Source organism: Notolepis coatsorum (assembly GCF_963971535.1).
Source record: "Notolepis coatsorum genome assembly, chromosome: 2".
Taxonomy (NCBI): domain Eukaryota; kingdom Metazoa; phylum Chordata; class Actinopteri; order Aulopiformes; family Paralepididae; genus Notolepis; species Notolepis coatsorum.
The window spans coordinates 19110086-19122019 of NC_140166.1; the positions used below are offsets into that span (position 1 = coordinate 19110086).

The window sequence follows — 11934 nt, forward strand, 5'->3', positions numbered from 1 at the left end:
ACTGGCGGTGAAAGATCCCATCGCCTAGGTCCATTTCCGGTTAACGCCGAAATCATGTCAATTATTAAGTTTAGAAAGCGATCCATTATGTACATAGCGTCTGTCGGGAGTCCCGTAACGAGATGTGACTGCCGGATGGTTTTCATCGATGCACTGATGGCACATCCTGTCTGCGAGTGTAACTCGCCCGACCATCCACCAGGTGGTGGTATTGAGCCGTTGTTGCAGTCACATCTAAGGTCCAGCTGCAGGACCGGGGGTGGGTATATAAATTATGAATGCCATGGCGAAAAAATGAAATATTGATCTAAAAAACGCTGTACAGCGATCCTGGCGGTCAACGCATGGCAGCCAATAACACTGGACAGCGTTTTTGGCGCTGGATGTGTTAATATGTTGAGGCTGCGTGTCCACCAACTACTATGTAACGTTAGCTAACGTTAAACGGCGCCAAGCTTACAGGCTACTAGAGCTTGGCTAGGTTACCGGTGTTTACAGCTCCGTGAATTAGCACCAAGTGTCGTATTTTTGCAGACTGGAGTATTAATTAGGTAAGTTAAGATAGCTAGTGCTAACGTCCACTGTCTATATAGCGCCATGGTCTAGACTAGGCTGCTTTTTTTTCTCAGTTGAAAAAAGTTTAACTTTTTGGGCTAAGACTGCAGAGACAGGGAACGTTAGTGCTAGCTATCTTATATCTGATGATTTATAAGTTTGCTATAGCAATGCAATCACAGGTTCCTTTATGGACGCTGTCATTTGTAAATGGTGTGTTCCTCTGCAGGAGATCAGAGTAAGACACACACACACACACACAGCTCCTCTCACTCACACACGGCAAACAAAATACCTAGAAGTCTGTCTGATCTGATCCTCCTCTCCTCTCCCCTTACAGCTGTTGGAGATGGTGGAGCCTAGTGAGTGGATCCACGTCACCCTCTTGGACCAGGTTTACAGCCCCATCAGAGGCTGCTACTTTTAAAACATTATCTTTACATTTAAACTTTCACTTTAATTTGTATTATTTAATTTGTTTATTATGATTGATTATTGTATTTGTTATTAAAATACATTTGATTAAGCAAGTAGCTTAATTAAGATCCAAATTCAAATGTTTCATGAGTCCTTATTTAAATTTGCTATAATAATAATAATTAATTTAATTTATATATCGCTTCTCAATAACCCGAAGTCGCTGAAATGGGATCATGTTAAGGCAGAGGGAGGGTGACATTCACAGGTGTGCAGACTTGAGCATGTGAGGTCAAACATGCACTGGAGCCCTGAAAATGAGCCGCGCCCACAGGAAGCAGAGATGGAGGGTGTGACAGAAATAATCGTTAGATTAGTCGACTAAACGAAAAAATTATCGACAGATTAGTCGACTACCAAAATAATCGTTAGTTGCAGCCCTAATGATCGATAAGATTAGCTAGCTATTTTTTATTTATTTTTTATCTTGATAGCTCATTTTAGATATGGTTAGCATCCTGATATGCCAATCATCGGAGCTAGGCAGAACAAAACGGAACAACAACTACTTATCCCTGCTGCTTTTAAGCAGCCTCTAGATACCAAAGCAGACCGGGCCAAAACCATTGTGTATGTTCACTGTTGCGTTTACTGCTGGATACACTACAGGGCCAGGCTGTACCAACCATCTCAGGGGGGACTATATGACACTAGGTGGAACTAAGTAACTATAACTTGTACTTTGTATGTTCAAAATAAATGGAAAAAAAACCTAGCGTTATGCATTCATGATTTTTATTTGTTTTCAAACTTGTACCCAACCATGACCCCAAAACCAAGGTACGCACCAAACTGTGGCTTCTGTGTACCATTACATTCCTAGTAATAGCAGTACAAGCAGCTTGGGTTGTAAAAGGTGTTTCAAATGGTCTTGGTTATATAGTGATATGATGGGTTGTATAGTGTATTGCCTAGTATGACTATACAGAAGATGACTCACAGGCAGATCACATGGTTACAGACCATGGAACACACAAGACTATGAGTTGGTTGAGAACTAGAACCATAGACCATAGAGAAAAGCACTATGAGTAAGATGAATGCATCAATGGAGGGCAGGGGTGGAGCGGTAGAGGGAAAGAAGCTCCAGATCCATCCTTGTGGCAGAAAGTAACATCAGTAAAAGGCCTCAGAATACATCAGGAAGAAGAAGGGCTTAGTAGTGGGAGTGTGGGTTGGCCGCATTGATCAGTACTTCTTGACTTCTTGAGAAGTCAGTCAAGTCAAAGTCGGTTTAAGTCCAGCGACAGGTAGAAAACCACAGTTCACAGGATATCAGTAACCCTATCACTGAGGAGGAGGAAAGCGCTGTAGGAGGGGATGTAGATGGTACTGAGGCCAGCCTGAGAGAAGAGCTGTAGGAGGGGATGTAGATGGTACTGAGGCCAGCCTGCTGGGCATAGAGAAGAGCTGTAGGAGGGCATGTAGATGGTACTGAGGGCAGCCTGCTGGGCAGAGAGAAGAGCTGTAGGAGGGGATGTAGATGGTACTGAGGGCAGCCTGCTGGGCAGAGAGAAGAGCTGTAGGAGGGGATGTAGATGGTACTGAGGCCAGCCTGAGAGAAGAGCTGTAGGAGGGCATGTAGATGGTACTGAGGCCAGCCTGAGAGAAGAGCTGTAGGAGGGGATGTAGATGGTACTGAGGCCAGCCTGAGAGAAGAGCTGTAGGAGGGGATGTAGATGGTACTGAGGCCAGCTTGAGAGAAGAGCTGTAGGAGGGGATGTAGATGGTACTGAGGCCAGCCTGAGAGAAGGGCTGTAGGAGGGGATGTAGATGGTACTGAGGCCAGCTTGAGAGAAGAGCTGTAGGAGGGGATGTAGATGGTACTGAGGCCAGCCTAAGAGAAGAGCTGTAGGAGGGGATGTAGATGGTACTGAGGCCAGCCTGAGAGAAGAGCTGTAGGAGGGGATGTAGATGGCACTGAGGCCAGCCTGAGAGAACAGTTGTAGGAGGGGATGTAGATGGTACTGAGACCAGCCTGAGAGAAGAGCTGTAGGAGGGGATGTAGATGGTACTGAGGCCAGCCTGAGAGAAGAGCTGTAGGAGGAGGATGTACTGCAGATGGTACTGAGGCCAGCCTGAGAGAACAGTTGTAGGAGGGGATGTAGATGGTACTGAGGCCAGCCTGAGAGAAGAGCTGTAAGAGGAGGATGTACTGTAGATGGTACTGAGGCCAGCATGAGAGAAGAGCTGTAGGAGGATGTAGATGGTACTGAGGCCAGCCTGAGAGAATAGCTGTAGGAGGGGATAGATGGTACTGAGGCCAGCCTGAGAGAAGAGCTGTAGGAGGGGATAGATGGTACTGAGGCCAGCCTGAGAGAATAGCTGTAGGAGGGGATGTAGATGGTACTGAGACCAGCCTGAGAGAAGAGCTGTAGGAGGGGATGTAGATGGTACTGAGGCCAGCCTGAGAGAAGTTGTAGGAGGGGATAGATGGTACTGAGACCAGTCTGAGAGAAGAGCTGTAGGAGGGGATGTAGATGGTACTGAGGCCAGCCTGAGAGAAGTTGTAGGAGGGGATAGATGGTACTGAGGCCAGCCTGAGAGAATAGCTGTAGGAGGGGGTGTAGAGGGTACTGAGGCCAGCCTGCCGGGCAGAGAGTAGAGCTATGAGCAAAAAGCTATAGTTAAATGGCCTAGAGGGCAAATGAAACGAAAAAAGCTAGAAGGTCCAGGGTTCGATTCCCGCTTGGGGACCAGGTTTCCGCATTGCCAGGTACCCAGGTGGGGTATCTCCCAGGCCTTTCTGTGTGGAGTTTGCATGTTCTACCCGTGCTCGCAAGGGTTTCCCCTCCCGATAAGATAAAATGGAAAAACATGCACAACAGATCGCTAACGCTGTCGCGTTCCCTGACGAAGACGGACAGGAGCACTTGGATTGGTCCCCGGGGCGCGGCCCCACGCCAAAGCCCCTATCTGCTCCCGGCTGCCCTTGGGGGGGAAGGACGACGGGATGGGTCAAGCGCAGACTCGATTTCATTGGCGACCCAAAGAAAAAAAGTGTGTGTTCCTGTGTGCCGCCCATCGCATGTGTGTGTCACTGCATGATGATTAACACTTTGGCTGCCAGGAGCCGTGTTAAAGCGACATTCCCGGCCATGCTCAAGTTGCCGAGGACGCTTTACAGCGTCTTTAATATCAATATTTCAAAAATCTGGAATCGGATTCATATTTCCTCTCCGCTGGCCTGAGATCCACCAGGAGGACCCACTGAGCTCTCTGGCGGTTCAGGAGCGCCATCTGGTGGCCGATCGGCGCAATCGCTTAACAGGAAGCGCAGTAGAGGTTTTGCTGGTCGGCCGTATTACTTCCGGGCACTCGGTATAGGTTCCGGCACTCTAGCTCGTCACACTACATAGCGATCGATTGCCAATAACTCGATAAACAACATGATTTGGACGTATATACCATTATACAAGCTGGAGATGGACCGGGTAAATCGCCATCCCATAATGATAAAATTTCTACTCTACGATGATCGCCCAACGGCGCGCGGAGACTGGGGTGAGTTTTAGCGTGTAAAATTACCGTCTTCGATACTAGCTGCTATTATCAACATTTGACCCACATTAAATGATTGGTATAACGCTGCCCACGGAATTATAAACGCCCCCTCGCCCATCCGGTCAACATCAGATGACGTGTAGTAACTTCTAGAAGTACGTCTAGTTGGAATTTTTTATATCGCGCTGATTGCCATCAAACTGTATTTCATCATCAATATAATGCATTTGGGGCTATATATCACGTTCTGGAGAAAGCTGCAGAAAGAGATGAAAACATACTTATACATTAGACCATACTTTACTATGAATATGTGAATGAAAAAGTTTAACGTTGCTACACAATGAACAATACATATAGGACTTTGAATGGGCCCTAATAATGGCAATGTAGCAATAGAATTTAAAAAGTTATAGCCCTGCAAAGAAGGGGACTTTCTCCATAGACAAATAGAGCTGGCAATCTATGGTATATCATGAATTTAACCCATGGCAGCCAAAGTGTTAAAGACTTCTTCAAAAGTCCAGTTATTATTATTAATAGCAGTAGAGGTTAACATACTTGGACAGATTGGGTTGTAGGTGGCGTTTAAAAAAAGTCTGGTTATATAGTGTTTTGATGGGTTGTATAGTTTATTGTATAGTATTAGTAGTAATAGCAGTAGACGTTAACGTACTTGGACAGCTTAGGTTGTAGGAAGCGTTTCAAACAGTCTCTGGCTACCGAGTTGACGATCAGTCTCTTCTGCCAGCTCTCCCCTACAACAGAAAATGACACACAGGAACAGGAAGTCAGGAACAAGAACAGGAAGTTAGGAAGAGGTAGTTACTGGGACATAGAGGAAACGAGATATGAAAACCAGCTCTGGAAAAAACTGTTCTGGAAAAACAAGCAGACCTGGGATTCTACAGACCTGGGACTCTACAAGATGAATGGAGTGAGATGTAAAATTGCTTATACCAGTAAATGTAGAGGAGGCTTATTTGACTGAGAAACACATGTGTAATGTTTAGGGTCTTAGAAACATGGTGACATTTTAAACTCGGAATGTCATTCAGTGGATCTCTTTTTAAAAGGGATGGTTTGAGTGAATACTGATGACATATTTCACACAACAACAAGGTTAAGCTATGCTAATGTAAGTTTTTGTATGCGCTTTTTATGATACGCAAAGACACTTTAGGAACAAGAAACAAGCCAAATCAGAACAAAGGCACAAGGTGGAAGAGAAAAACACAATAATGGAAAATAATGTATGAATACAAAATATGATCAGAGATTAAAAGAGTTGTACTACAGGGAGTTGTACTACAGAGTTGTACTACAGAGAGTTGTGCTACAGAGAGTTGTACTACAGAGAGTTATACTACAGAGAGTTATACTACAGGGAGTTATACTACAGAGGGTTGTACTACAGAGAGTTGTACTACATGGTAGGGATGCACCGATATGAAAATTTGCCAGATACCGATACCGATTGTTCAACTAACACAATCGGCCGATACCGATATTTGTGGCAAAAAATATATATATATTTTTTTCTTTTTATATATATATATATATATATATATATATATATTTTTTTTTTAATGAAACTACTGTATATTTGTATGTCTCTAAATGTTTTGATGAATTGAAAATGGAGGACCCTTGTGTAAAAAAGCCGAAAGTCTTTTTCTGGTCTTCATCCTCCAGTCCACTGAGCTGTACTGTACCCATTCTGCAATCTGTTAATAAAGTTTTCAATCAATCAATCAGACAAATGTATAGAAAAGCTTTTATTATAACCATATAACAAAAAATTATATTATTGTTTATGAAAATGTTTTAGCCCTATGCTTGACTATTATTTTAGGCATGGCAACAAATAAAATAATAATAATAAAATGAATAAATAAAATAAATAGGCTACACGTCTCTCTTTTTGTGTTACAAATTGTGCTCACCGATATGAACATAGGCCTCTTTACTTACTTAAAAAAAGGAAACATCAAGAAATATGTTTATGGTATTAATTCCACCATGCCATGTGTGTTTTTATTTTATAATGCTCACGAGTCATGATTATTGCTGAAGTCTGAGTCATACAATACTCACTGGCTTTCATAACAGACTAACTTGTCTTGCTCAAGACTTGTTTATTAGTTTTAATAAGAGAGCACTATCTCTCAACCAAAGCAATGCAACAGAACAATTTTGATTGACAGTCGATTCTGCCAATTACGTCACACCGCTTGCACCCGCCTCTGCTGTTCTTACCACCAATCGGCAAACGCTTATTCGTTTTTTACTTCCGGGAAGTCCGCCATTGATTTTCAGGAGAGCTCAACAACAAAGCTAATAAAGTTAGCTCCCCGCGGCCCACGAGTAGACTACCAGCGCTCCGCAGGATGACTAAACGAGGCATAATGATTTTACTGCAACGAATGTTATAATAAAAGCTTTTCTATACATTTGTCTGATTGAAAACTTTATTAACAGATTGCAGAATGGGTACAATTCAGTACAGGCTCTCTGAGCAAAGGAAGGAACTGAGATATGAATGAGTAATGCTTGCTATGTTCGGGTAAATACGCTGATGTTATTGAACGTGTAACTATATAACGTTAATGCCACAAAACGAATGCCTTTGTTAATCATAAGTAACTTTGATGCAGTAGCATGTGTGTGTGTGGGGGCGGCGTTGTGCAGGTCGCTTGACTGAAACTTTTTTCAAAGTTTGAATGTGTGAACCAGATTGACGCAACACAAATTGATGGATATTTATCGGCTACTGCCATCGGCACATTTGAGCTCATCGGCCGAACCGATGGCAGTCAACAAGGCACTTATCGGCCGATACCGATACGCGACCGATATATCGGTGCACCCCTACTACATGGAGTTATACTACAGGGAGTTGTACTACAGGGAGTTGTACTACATGGAGTTGTACTACAGGGAGTTGTACTACAGAGAGTTATACTACAGAGAGTTGTACTACAGAGAGTTGTACTACAGAGAGTTGTACTACAGAGTTGTACTACAGGGAGTTGTACTACAGAGAGTTGTACTACATGGAGTTGTACTACAGAGAGTTGTACTATAGAGAGTTATACTACAGAGAGTTGTACTACAGAGAGTTGTACTGCATGGAGTTGTACTACAGAGAGTTCCATTGCGATCTTACATTTCTTCATTTTGAGTCTGTTATCGTCCATCGACATGGTTAGCTTACTGGCCTTCTCCTTGGTCTCTGGATTGGCTGGAGGGCCCTGGATACAGGAAAACAAGTTATTTTGTGCAATTGTGTTCTGATCATATAAAGACACCACAGCATTAGTGTTCTATAAAGACACCACAGCATCAGTGTTCTATAAAGACACCACAGCATCAGTGTTCTATAAAGCCACCACAGCATCATATAAAGACACCACAGCATCAGTGTTCTATAAAGTCACCACAGCAACATATAAAGACACCACAGCATCAGTGATTTATAAAGACACCACAACATCAGTGGCCTGCTGGAATGTGAGGTGCACCGGTGCGACAAGGGAAACTATTCAGTCGCACTGCACTGATTTTTGGGTGCACAGTGCGACCAAAACAGTCGCACTCTGGAGCCCTGAGTAGCAGCAGTAGTAGTAATATTACTATTTTTTTTAATCCACTTTTTCTCCCCTTTTTCTATTTTTCTCCCATCCCAATTCCACTGTGCCAATTCTCCCCTCCCCTGTCTTGAACGTTGCTCGCATATGCCCCCCACTGGCCAGTTGTAGGGAGGATAGAAGCCTTGCATCACGTGTCCCCTCCGATACACAAGGAGGCAGCCTGTCGCATCTTTTCACCTGCCAGCGAGGACTCTCATTGGCGAGGTGTAACGTGTGGAAGGCTCACACTACCCCTGCCATTTCCTGTCTCTGCTGTGCAGGCGTCCCCAACCGACCTGTAAAGGCCTCTACATGCTACAGCAACTTCAAAGCAACTGCACCACAACATCGACAAAGCAACGGTGTTGCAGACACTCTACCTTTATGCTTCTGCAAAATCAACGCGCAGCCTATGTAACATTGTACCCCGTACGTAGCTAGGTTCCCTAGATAGATGACGCTTCCCTTCTCAACCAACCCATTGATAACAAGCAGAAAAATAAGCATAATTTTTACTTCCGGGCGGGGGGTTTCAAAATAAAAGAGCGAGTCTAAAAGCACCGTAAATACGTTTATTTTTTACAATATCTAACGTTACACGAACCTAAACTAATCTAAACTTAGTTTAGGTTTGTGTTAACGTTAGATAATGTACAAAATAAACGTATTTCCGGTGCTTTTAGTCATCGCTCTTTTATTTTGAAATCCCCCGACCGGAAGTATTATAGTGTCTGTTGCTAGCAGCTTAACTTTTGTCAGCCGGTTCTGTGCTTTTTAACGTAACTTCATTAGTTTCCAAGACCGGCTCACATGCAGCTCAAACTACCTGTTGGAATAAATTAATTGATTGATGTTTAACTTGTCCCTGTGTGTGTCCAGTCATTTCGACTAGCAAACGTTGTATTTAACATTACCTTAGGATACCATTGTATTTAGTTGGTTAGCTATGTAGCTAATGTGGATAGCATTTTGAATAGCACCAATGCTAGCTGGCTGGCTACAGCTTTATTTACTAAATTATGGAGGCTTTTTAATCGTCAAGGTAAGAGAGGATTTGTCATGATCAACTGAAGGCGTATGCTATGGAACAATATGTGCTTGGGTTTTCAGAAAAAGGCCAGTTATGACGCTAATTATTTAGCTAATATTGATAGTGTAGCTAAGGGGCTACACAACCCGGACTGTATTAAAAGATTGTTTAGATTAAACCACTACTAAAGAATATTAATAGCCAGACAGTATAGTTAGACAAAATGGCAGACACTCAATTGACTGCGCGGGGACAAGGATACCAAGTTTACAGTATTTTAATAGTCATAGCAACATACATATTAATTATCACGGTTCGCCTTTAATAATAGAATGTCAGGGTATCAAAGTCAGCGGTAATGAATAGTTCCTAGGTTACGGATACTCGACCGGAGCTCTGCAGGGAGTGAGAAGAAACGAGGCGATACTGGGAAAAGCAAATGGTAGCTGGAGACGATGGTTTCCCTCTGGAGCTCCAAGCTCCGGAGGAACTGTAGACCGGTCGGATAATCCTGTCGTCGCTGGAAGAAAAGGGGTCTCGTACGGAACCGGTCCTTGTAATCCTAGCGCCCGATGGCAGGGTTAATAGCTATTAATCCAAAAGCCCGTTGGCATAGATGGTAGCTAGCTAGCTTCGTTTGTACTGGAAGCTAACCCGCAGACGGTCTCCAATGAGTAGTTATATCCAAACGGCGCTGGGTTTAACTATAAGTCTCTCCACGTTACTTCGCTTACACGAGTCACTATACTGTGCCAATAATGGTTCTACAATATTATAGTTGTATCTAAGTAGCCATTAGCTCTCTATAACGATACACTGCTATCGGTCTGTGTACAACTGTACCGGACGTCTCACACTCTCACTCTGCTAGTTCTCCTGGTATGTTACTGCCGCTGCTGCTGCTTGCACCATCTACAATATATACTCAAACTGATCCCTATGGGGCTCAGCCGATACACCTGTACAGAATCAATGCGCTTGCTCTGGGCTTGTCTGAACGTGTCTGAACATGTCTAGAAACCATGTCTAGGGGACGCGTCTCTGGCGCCTACAACGTCAAGGATGGGACCCAATGAGGCGAGCGAAGAATACTATTATGCAAACAGATGGCGTAAAGATATATATCTTATATATATAAACAATATACAAGTTATACAAAATAATAAACACAGACTTTCAGTGTTAATCTGGACCTTCAGAACAGATAGCATAGCTTGCTGGCTACAACAATGGCGGATGGTATTCCTCGCTGCGGGAGTCGGACCAATATTATTCTATGACAGCCCCGCCCCCATTCACTACCAACCAATCACTGCTACGCAATACCAACGCAACAGGTGTTTAGATTAGATTTGAGACAGGTACACAACATCCTCGCAACACAGTCTACAAGACTCTCTGCAACAAGCGTGTTGAAATCGCGCCGATGTTGTGTTGAAGTTGCTTTGAAGTTGCTGTAGCATGTAGAGGCCTTAAGAGTCGCTGTCCACAACGTCCAGATTACCACCCATCGACTTCCACCCGCTAACTCTACCAATTGAGTTAGTATGACGGCTGGCCCAAGATGGAGGCAACGCCGACAGCCAGAGTCGAACCCGGTGTCTCTTGCGTTGGTGACGAGTGCAATGTCCGCTGCGCCAGCCAGCCACCCTAGTAATATTACTATTGTAATTGATACTATTGTAGCAGTGATAACTTCAGGTTTGATCCAAGGAGTAAGTTGCCCCATATTGCTTAGCAGTATTTCTATTTTGGTTATAGGGCCAACTAGTAAGATTTCAGTTTTGTCCTCATTTAATTTGAATAATCAAGACTTAATAGTCTAATGATCTGTTGATCTTTAATAATCATGACTTAATAGTCTAATTATCTGTTGATCGTGAACAATCAAGACTTTTTCTTTTCTTTGCATGCCCAAGCCCTACCAAACACAATCAATTAGCATAAATCGCCGGCCTGATCACGGCCCCATTGGGCTCAGGCTGAGACTGACAATTAGAGGGTCTTACCAGGCCAGTGAGTTTGCATTTGAAGTAAGGTGTCATGAAGCGGCCCAGGTACATCTTGGTGGGCTCCTGGTAGGAGGTGGGTGTCTCTCGCCCCCTTATCCTGATTCCTGTTTCACCGCCAGACAACTGAGACACCACGTCCTTCTGTAGAGGCACACAGTACAATCATTAGTAGTAGTATTACTAGTAGTAGTAGTCAAACCCACTCGATATGGATCTAATAAGCTGGTCATTTTCGGCGATTGATCGCATATTCTCTTCAAGGAAGCAGGATTCGGCTGATCCGATCTGCCCGCTTGGAACATTTCAGTCTGGATTTTCTATCGACAGTTGGGGAAAATGGAATGCCATTTGTCTTTTTCCTCTTGAGATTGAGGATGTGTTTGATATCTATCTCCTCGCATTCATGCTGATCGGTTTGGGAGCGATCGTCATCTGGGATTGGTTTTGTTTAAAAATAATTCGGAAGGACGTAAATCCTCTGGCGATGGCGTTGGCCAGGATTGAAGCCTCCCACATTGAACTGATTAAGAGACTCGCCGTGTATCAGGCGGATGTACAATTGAGATCAAAAGTCATGTTGGGGACCACGCAGGAGATTCTGACCGTGATAAATCGTGATTAAAGTCAAATCGGGGCATCTTTCTTGGGAAGCTTGCTGTTGGGTTTCTTTTTCAAATGTAGCCAAGAGAAAATACCCTAACCCTGTGTGTATATTTTCAGCACT

At 43.7% G+C, this 11934-nt stretch overlaps 1 protein-coding gene across 1 annotated transcript in view; it reads right to left on the reverse strand.

Moving 5' to 3' along the window:
• The window catches only part of snapc4 (small nuclear RNA activating complex, polypeptide 4), a 157494-nt gene extending 152209 nt beyond the window's left edge, over positions 1-5285 (reverse strand). Inside the window, exon 1 of the mRNA XM_084307868.1 lies at positions 5213-5285. The gene's annotated coding sequence lies outside the window, so the exon portion shown is untranslated. The remainder of the gene's footprint in view (positions 1-5212) is intronic.
• Positions 5286-11934: the final 6649 nt, after the last annotated feature.